At 53.7% G+C, this 8,630-nt stretch overlaps 1 pseudogene; it reads right to left on the bottom strand.

Annotated features, from left to right (window-relative positions):
• Positions 1 to 279: 279 nt before the first annotated feature.
• On the bottom strand, positions 280 to 1,306 carry LOC127026023 (olfactory receptor 14C36-like; annotated as a pseudogene).
• Between the last annotated feature and the right edge of the window lie 7,324 nt (positions 1,307 to 8,630).

Raw genomic sequence — 8,630 nt, 5'->3', positions numbered from 1 at the left:
AGGCGGAGAGGGGCAGCCCCGGGGGCCACTGGGGCTGCTCGTCCATGGGGCAGCTGGGCCCTTGGCTCCTGAATCCCTTCTGCCTGCTGGGGCTGGGCTCCAATCTCCAGAGGAGATCAAAGATGAGAGGAGAGGCAAATGATTACATTCTGGCTTCTTTCTCTATGCAAAGAGCCTGGTTCCTGATGTACATTAGGTTTACCAGACAGAAAAAAAAGGTTCTAAGCTTAAGAAGAAGTCGTATGAATAATATATAATGACAACGAATATTCTCACAGGTTTAACAAACAAATACAAAAGAAAGAGAAGAACAAAAGATAGGCTGGGATTTTCCTGAATTGCTGGGAGTTAGAGGAGGATGGTGGGCACCTTATTAAAGCTGGAATAATGTGTATTCATGTACTTTCCTCAGGGCATCCTTGATCTCCTTGTTCCTCATGCTGTAGATGAGGGGGTTCACTGCTGGAGGCACCACCGAGTACAGAAATGACACCACCAGGTCCAGGGATGGGGAGGAGATGGAAGGTGCCTTCAGGTAGGCGAACATTACAGTGCTGAGGAACAGGGAGACCACGGCCAGGTGAGGGAGGCATGTGGAAAAGGCTTTGTGCCGTCCATGCTCAGAGGGGATCCTCAGCACAGCCCTGAAGATCTGCACATAGGACAGCACAATGAAAACAAAACACAACAAAGAAAAACAGACACTAACCACGAGAAGTCCAACTTCCCTGAGGTAGGATTGTGAGCAGGAGAGCTTGAGGATCTGGGGGATTTCACAGAAGAACTGGTTAAGGGCATTGCCTTGGCAGAGTGGTAGTGAAAATGTATTGACAGTGTGCAGCACAGCGTAGAGAAACCCACTGCCCCAGGCAGCTGCTGCCATGTGGACACAAGCTCTGCTGCCCAGGAGGGTCCCATAGTGCAGGGGTTTGCAGATGGCAACGTAGCGGTCATAGGCCATGATGGTGAGAAGATAAAACTCTGCTGACATCAAAAAGACAAAGAGAAAGACCTGTGCAGCACATCCCAAGTAGGAGATGGCCCTGGTGTCCCAGAGGGAATTGGCCATGGCTTTGGGGAGAGTGGTGGAGATGGAGCCCAGGTCAAGGAGGGAGAGGTTGAGGAGGAAGAAGTACATGGGGGTGTGGAGGCGACGGTCGCAGGCTATGGCGGTGATGATGAGGCCGTTTCCCAGGAAGGCAGCCAGGTAGATGCCCAGGAAGAGCCAGAAGTGCAAGAGCTGCAGCTCCCACATGTCTGCAAACGCCAGGAGGAGGAATTCGGTTGTGGAGCTGCCGTTGGACATTTGCTTCCTCTGGGCATGGGGACCTGTCCAAGGAGAAAAAGGGAGTGAAGGGTTAGGACTGACTTCTCTGAGCAAAACTTACTCCGTTTCTCACAGAACCACCCCCACCCCCCCAGCCTCTGTCCTTCCAGAAAGACCTTCCTGCAGCTCCCTGGCTGGAGCTCTGCTTTTTGGTGGCTGAGGGTGCAATGGGGAGCAAGGGATCCTGCTGTGGGCTCTGGAGGAGTCAGTCCTCCTGTGGCACCTACAGGCAGAGAGGAACCCGGAGCGATCGCTGTTTAAATCCCCTCATGAAATCAAAGAGATTTCAGCATTGCCCCTCCCAATTCACCCGCCTGCAGAGCAGAGCTGTGGGGGTTTGGTTGTCTGGCTTTTGCTCCTGTTGCCCTGTCCTACCGGAGGAGTGCTTTTTGAAGGCAGACAGCCTTGGCATTTCTGCTATGCTACGAGTGCTACATTGAGAGTCCTGGGATGCAAACGGGCAGACCCTTAGTGCAGAGAGAGGACAGCCAGCCTGTCCATCAGACTTTTTGTCAGCTGCCCTGCGCTTGCACCTCTTCCATCTGGAGGAGGATCACACCCAGCTGTTCCCTTGAAAGGAAACTGGATACTGCTGAGAGCAGAGGAATCCAGTTTAAACCTGCCCTCCCCAGGAAAGATCTAGGAGCTTTTTGATTCCTTGAAGCTGGGGTGTCTGGCAAAAAGAGCCAGCTTTATCCCCACCCCATGGACAGACAGCATTGCCCAGAGAGCCACAGGCTAGAAGGGGGCTTGGGTGTCCTGCTCCCATGGAGACATCTTCATGGCAGGAGCTGCAGGGCCAGTTGCTGAGCTGCAGCTGAGACCCCCATCCCCAGAGAGCCTGAAAACAAGAGCAGCAGCAGCGGGGGCAGGTGGAGAAAGAAGGAGAAATGCCCCAATGCTTCTGCCAAGGGAGGCAAGGCGAGGGAGGGAGAGATGGGCGCTCAGGAGAGTCTCCTCTGCTGGAGCTCGGGGCTGCAGAGGAGGCAGCTCCTGCCCTGGATCCCAGGGCCTTGAGGGCAGAGGCTCTGCTGGGTGGAAGAGGAGACCAGGGGGCTTGGTAGGTAAAACACATGTTCACTGAAGGGCTAATAGGGCAGTGCCCAAATACCCGCCCCACCAGTCGTTGCTGTCAGCCGGTTTCTCTCCCTCCCTGCCAAGGCCTCTGGTGCCTGGAGCTGTCCCTGCCGGGAGCCCTTTCTCTTTCCCCTTATCTCCTCCCTGTCAGTGCTCACAAAGCCCATCCCACCCGCTGTGTGCTCAGCTCTGCCCTGAAGACCCCTCCTGGCGGCAGGACGCTGCCCAGGGGCATCTCTGTGTTGGCAAGTCAGGTCAGAGAAACCCTGAAGAGAGGAGGGAGCTTTCTGTTGGCCAATGAATGGGTGAAGGAACTTGATCCAGTTCCTCAAAGACCTACTGATCTGTCAGTGTCATGCCGTAGGAGTCTCCTTCTCTTGCCCAAACCTGACAGCTGCATTGCTGTTCCCCCCCAGCCACAGGAGGAAACCGAAAGCACAGACCCTGGAAAGCACCTTTCCTTCCAGGTAGCCCCTGCCTTGATGTGCTTCTTGAAAAGCTGCCTCTGCCAGTGTCGTGGGGGTGATGTGCAGCTGTGAGCAGCCCTGAGCCAGGCAGCACCCTCCTGACAGCAGAAGGACCCTGCCCTGATGGGGGTCTCTCCTTCCACCCACAGCTTCTCCCACAGTGCCATGAGGAGCTCCCCAGGCAGGCTGAGCGCTGACCCTGGCAGGCGGCAGAGTCCCTGCCCCAGCACACAGCCCCCTGGGGTGCAGGGACCCTGCTCTGAAGGACAGCCCTGGGCACCCCTGGCTGCACACCCAGCTTCATAGACCTGCAGCCGTCCCTGGGAGAAGGCAGCGGTCATGCCCTGTCCTCTGATGGTGCAGCAGGGATCCCTGCTCTGGAGCAGGTCCTCCTCCTCTATACAGGAATGAGATTCCTGTGGGCCATGCCAGCTTTACGAGATCCCTCCACAAACTGCAGCTGCATTGCCCTGCACCCAGAGACTTACTGTGTCAAGGGCCCCGAAGATTTCTCCTCCTTTGAGCTATCAGCACCCTCCCCCTCCTGACTGCCTTTAAACCTTTCTCTGCCTCACTCCTCTCCCCTCAGTGCCTGCAGGCAGTGCCCTCAGCCCTGCTGCGCTTTGCAGAGGAGCTGCTCCTGGCAGAGCTGTCTCTCTGCAGTGCTGCCCACTTGCCATGAGCTCCCTCCCTCCCAGGAGTCCGGCACAGCCTGGCAGCAGAGGAGCAGCCCAAGGCATTTTAATGACCCCTCCGGTGGGTTTGGTGCCGAGTCCATGAACCTCAGACACTGAGAGGAAGTTGAAGAAACTTCTCAAGAAGTCAAAGTCAGATGCCAACTCCGAAGTTTCTTGGAGCCTTAATGGGTCCCGCTGAGGGACATTACTGACAAAGCCTCCCCAGGGGCTGCTTAGAGCAGAAAACAGGAGAAAGCGGTGACAAGTAGAGAAAGGCAATGTAAAGGAACAGATTCTGAGTAAACTTTCACGTGTTCCATGAAGGCAAAGGGCTAAGCCCTGACCCCCAGCCCCTGAGAAGGGAGATCCTTGTCCCTCACATGTTGCGCAGGGCTCTTCCTGGGGCAGTGTGGCGTGGGGATGTGCAATGCCAAGAGCAGGACTACGGTACAATCCCTCCCAGGCTCCCAGGTGGGGAGGGGAGGCAATGAGACCCTAGCGCTGTAAGGAGAAGGTGCTTGATCATAGGCATCAGTGGCAGAGACAACAGCCAGAGCCAAGGGAAGAAAGAGCTGATCTGTGTTGGGGGCTTCTCAGACTTTTTTCATCCCTCTAGCATCTCCACCACAGGCTATCCGATGGTGTCCCACACCCGCACCTCTTTCTCTATAGGCTGTAGACATAGAATCATCAACTCATAGAATCATTTAGGTTGGAAAAGACCCTTAAGATCGTTGAGTCCAACCGTAAACCTAACACTACCAAGTCCACCACTAAACCAGGTCCCTAAATGCCACATCTACATGTCTTTTCAATACCTCCAGGGATGGTGACTCAACCACTTCCCTGGGCAGCCTGTTCCAATGCTTAATAACCCTTTCGGTGAAGAAATTTTTCCTAATATCCAATCTAAAGCTCCCTGGTGCACCTTGAGGCCATTTCCTCTCGTCCTATCGCTTGCTGCTTGGGAGAAGAGACTGACCCCCACCTCGCTACAACCTCCTTTCAGGTAGTTGTAGAGAGCAATAAGGTCTCCCCTCAGCCTCCTTTTCTCCAGGCTAGACAACCCCAGCTCCCTCAGCCGTTCCTCACAGGACTTGTTCTCTAGACCCTTCGCCATCTTCTTTGACCTTCTTTGGACACAGTCCAGCACCTCAATGTCTTTCTTGTAGTGAGTGACCCAAAATGAACACAGTATTTGAGGTGCGGCCTCACCAGTGCCGAGTACAGGGGACAGTCACTTCCCTAGTCCTGCTGGCACACTATTTCTGATACAAGCCAGGATGCTATTAGCCTTCTTGGCCACCTGGGTACACTGCTGGCTCATCTTCAGCTGGCTGTCAACCAACAGCCCCAGGTCCTTTTCTGCCGGGCAGCTTTCCATCCACTCTTCCCCAAGCCTGTAGCGTTGCATGGGGTTGTTGTGACCCAAGTGCAGGACCTGGTACTTAGCCTGGCGGAACCTCATACAATTGGCCTCGGCCCCTCGATCCAGCCTGCCCAGATCCCTCTGTAGAGCCTTTCTAGCCTCAAGCAGATCAACACTCCCGCCCAGCTTGCTGTCATCTGCAAACTTACTGAGAGTGCCCTCCATCCCATTGTCCAGATCATTGATAAAGATATTAAGCAGAACTGGCCCCAATACTGAGCCCTGGGGAACACCTCTTGTGACCGGCCGCCAACACTGGATTGAACTCCGTTCACCACAACTCTTTGGGCCCGGCCAGCCAGCCAATTTTTTACCCAGTGAAGAGTATACCCTTCCAAGCCATGAGCAGCCAGTTTCTCCAGGAGAATGCTGTGGGAAACAATGTCAAAGGCTTTACTAAAGTCTAGGTAGACAACATCCACAGCCTTTCCCTCTGCCACTAAGCAGGTTACCTTATCATAGAAGGAGATCAGGTTAGTCAAGCAGGACCTGCCTTTCATAAAGCCATGCTGACTGGGCCTGATTGCCTCGTTGTCCTGTACATGTCGTCTGATGGCACTCAAGGTGATCTGCTCCATAACCTTCCCTGGCACCGAGATCAGACTGAGAGGCCTGTAGTTCCCCATATCCTCCTTCCAGTCCTTCTTGTTGATGGGTATTACATTTGCTAACCTCCAGTCAACTGGGACCTCACCACTTAGCCAGGACTGCTGATAAATGATGGAAAGTGGCTTGGTGAGCACTTCTGCCAGCTCCCTCAGTACCCTTGTGTGGATCCTGTCCGGCCCCATAGACTTGTGTGTGTCTAGGTGGTTTAGCAGGTCGCTAACCATTTCCCCTTGGATTACGGGGGCTTCATTCTGCTCCCTGTCTTGCAGCTCAGGGGCCTGGGTACCCAGAGAACAACTGGTCTTACTATTAAAGACTGAAGCAAAGAAGGTTTGAAGGACCTCAACCTTTTCCTTATGCTTTGTCACTCTGTTTCCCCCTGCATCCAATAAAAGATGGAGATTCTCCTTAGCCCTCCTTTTGTTGCTAATGTATTTATGGAAACATTTTTTCATGTCTTTTATGGCAGTAGCCAGATTAAGTTCTAGTTGGGCTTTGGCCCTTCTAATTTTCTCCCTGCATAACCTCAGCACATCCTTGTAGTCCTCCTGAGTGGCCTGCCCCTTCTTCCAAAGGTCATAAACTCTCTTTTTTTCCTGGAGTTCCAGCCAAAGCTCTCTGTTGAGCCAGGCCGGTCTTCTTCCCCGCTGGCTCGTCTTTCGGCACATGGGGATGGCCTGTTCCTGTGCCTTTAAGATTTCCTTCTTGAAGAATGCCCAGCCTTCCTGGACTCCTTTGCCCTTCAGGACTGCCTCCCAAGGGACTCTGTCAACCAGTCTCCTAAACAGGCCAAAGTCTGCCCTCCAGAAGTCCAAGGTAGCAGTTCTGCTGACTCCCCCTCCTTACTTCTCCTTGAATCAAAAACTCTATCATTTTGTGATCGCTATGCCCAAGACAGCCTCCAACCATCACATCACCCACAAGGCCTTCTCTGTTCACAAACAACAGGTCCAGTGGGGCGCCTTCCGTAGTTGGCTCCCTCACCAGCTGTGTCAGGAAGTTCTCTTCCACACACTGCAGGAACCTCCGAGACTGTTTCCTCTCTGCTGCATTCCAGCAGACATCTGGTAAGTTGAACTCCCCCACAAGAACAGGGGCTAGCGCTTGTGAGACCTCTCCCAGCTGCTTGGAGAATATTTCGTCTGCCTCTTCATCCTGGTTGGGTGGTCTACAACAGACTCCCACCATGATATCTGCCTTGTTGGCCTTCCCCCTGATTCTTACCCAGAAACACTCAACCCTGTCATTACCATCATCAAGCTCTAGACAGTCAAAACACTCCCTAACATACAGGGCTACCCCACCGCCTCTCCTTCCTTGCCTATCCCTTCTGAAGAGTTCATAGCCATCCATTGCAGCACTCCAGTTGTGCAAGTCATCCCACCATGGCATTTCTGTGATGGCACCAAGATCATAGTTCTCCTGCTTCACAATGGCTTCCAGCTCCTCCTGTTTGTTGCCCATGCTGCTTGCATTGATGTAGATGCACTTCGGTTGGGCTATCAATCCCGCCCCCTTTTTGGGGGGAGAAGCCATCATTCCTACGTGACCATTCTCAGGCGCTTCCGTGGTTTCTAACACATCCATAACCCTTCCATCTTTACTGCCACATGGATCTCCATCCCCTACCTCCACTGAGATGGCAGACCAAAGGACCTCGCTAGCCCATTGTTCCATCAAACACTGGTGTGCTGCCCCCAGGCTTATCTCTAGGGAGCCTGCTTTTATCCCTTTCCCCCTTCAACTCTAGTTTAAAGCTGTTCCAATGAGCCCTGCTACCTCCGTCTTTTTTTCTTTATGGAAGCAGTTTTGACGCAGGGTGTAGGCCGACTTTACCTCAGCAACACCTCCAAGCTAGATGGACCATCGTCCTTGTTATTGTTCGGTGCCACTTGCAGAGCCTCGTACCTATTGTGCAAGGGCATCTGGGAGGGTGGGGTCTCGTCAGAGAGGAGATGCGCCTGCTGTACTGGGCAGGAATTTGTCGCCGTTGCCCCCTACCCCTTAAGTCCCTGTGTTCAGGCAGGCGGGGAGAGGATAGGGAATCCTCCATCTCATGCGTCCTGTCTGCCTGTTGGGCCTGTCCCAGAGAAGGTAGGGTGCGATTCCAGTAGTCTATCTCTCTCTCGCACTCCCTGATACTCCATGACCTACTCACCTCCTCCTGGAGCTCTGTCACTAAGCGGAGGAGTTCCTCTAGCTGGGCGCACCTCCTGCCCCCAGTCCAGGAAAGACATTGATCAGCTGGAGCAAGTTCAGTGAAGGGGCACCAGTACAGTCAGGTGTGGGGGGGTGTGCAGGGGGCTGGAGAACTTGCCACCTGAGGAAAGGCTGAGGGAACACTGTTCAGTATGGAGATGAGAAGGCTTTGGGAAACCTCATGGGAGCATTCCAGTACCTATGAGGCAATTCAGAAAATAGAGCCAGGCTCTTCATCATGGCGCATGGTGGGAAGATGAGAGGCAAGGGACAAAAGTTCAAAGAATGTTCAGGCAGGAGATGAAGACCATGAGGTCCATGAGGTCATAACCATGAGGTCACTTATGCACTGGAAGAGGTTGCCCTGAGAAGTTGTGCAGTCCCAATCCTTGGAGGTTTTCAAGTCTTCTTTCCCCCTAAATATCATCTCCAAACATTCAACAAAAGAGTCTTGCTCATGCAAGAATGAAGCAAAAGCCTAAGGCACCAGCAAAAGCTCTGCCTCCCCTGGGCCTCTCTTCCCTATGAGAGAGGTCTTCCACCAACCCCACACTTCTTCCACCCTCAGCCTTTGCAGCTGCATGTGCCTGGCCTGCCCACTTGCCTTCACCGCCATCATCTTTGTAATTGAGGCCTGATGCGTATCTTGGCACTCCTGCTGGAAGCTGGCACCCCCCCTACACCTGGAGTCTACCTCCCTACCATGGAGGCAGGGAGAGGCCAGGTCCACTGTGCCCGGTGCTGGACATAGCTTTTTCCTGGGAATGTCCCCAAGGAGCTCTCCTTGTGTGTGCCAGCCTGTGGCCTGGCAGGGGTGGAATTGGGACAAGGGCTGCTGGGGCAAG

The sequence above is a fragment of the Gymnogyps californianus genome, chromosome 26, assembly GCF_018139145.2.
Source record: "Gymnogyps californianus isolate 813 chromosome 26, ASM1813914v2, whole genome shotgun sequence".
Taxonomy (NCBI): domain Eukaryota; kingdom Metazoa; phylum Chordata; class Aves; order Accipitriformes; family Cathartidae; genus Gymnogyps; species Gymnogyps californianus.
The sequence above is the reverse complement of the archived record's forward strand: the minus strand, read 5'-3'. Positions and strand labels throughout refer to the sequence as shown.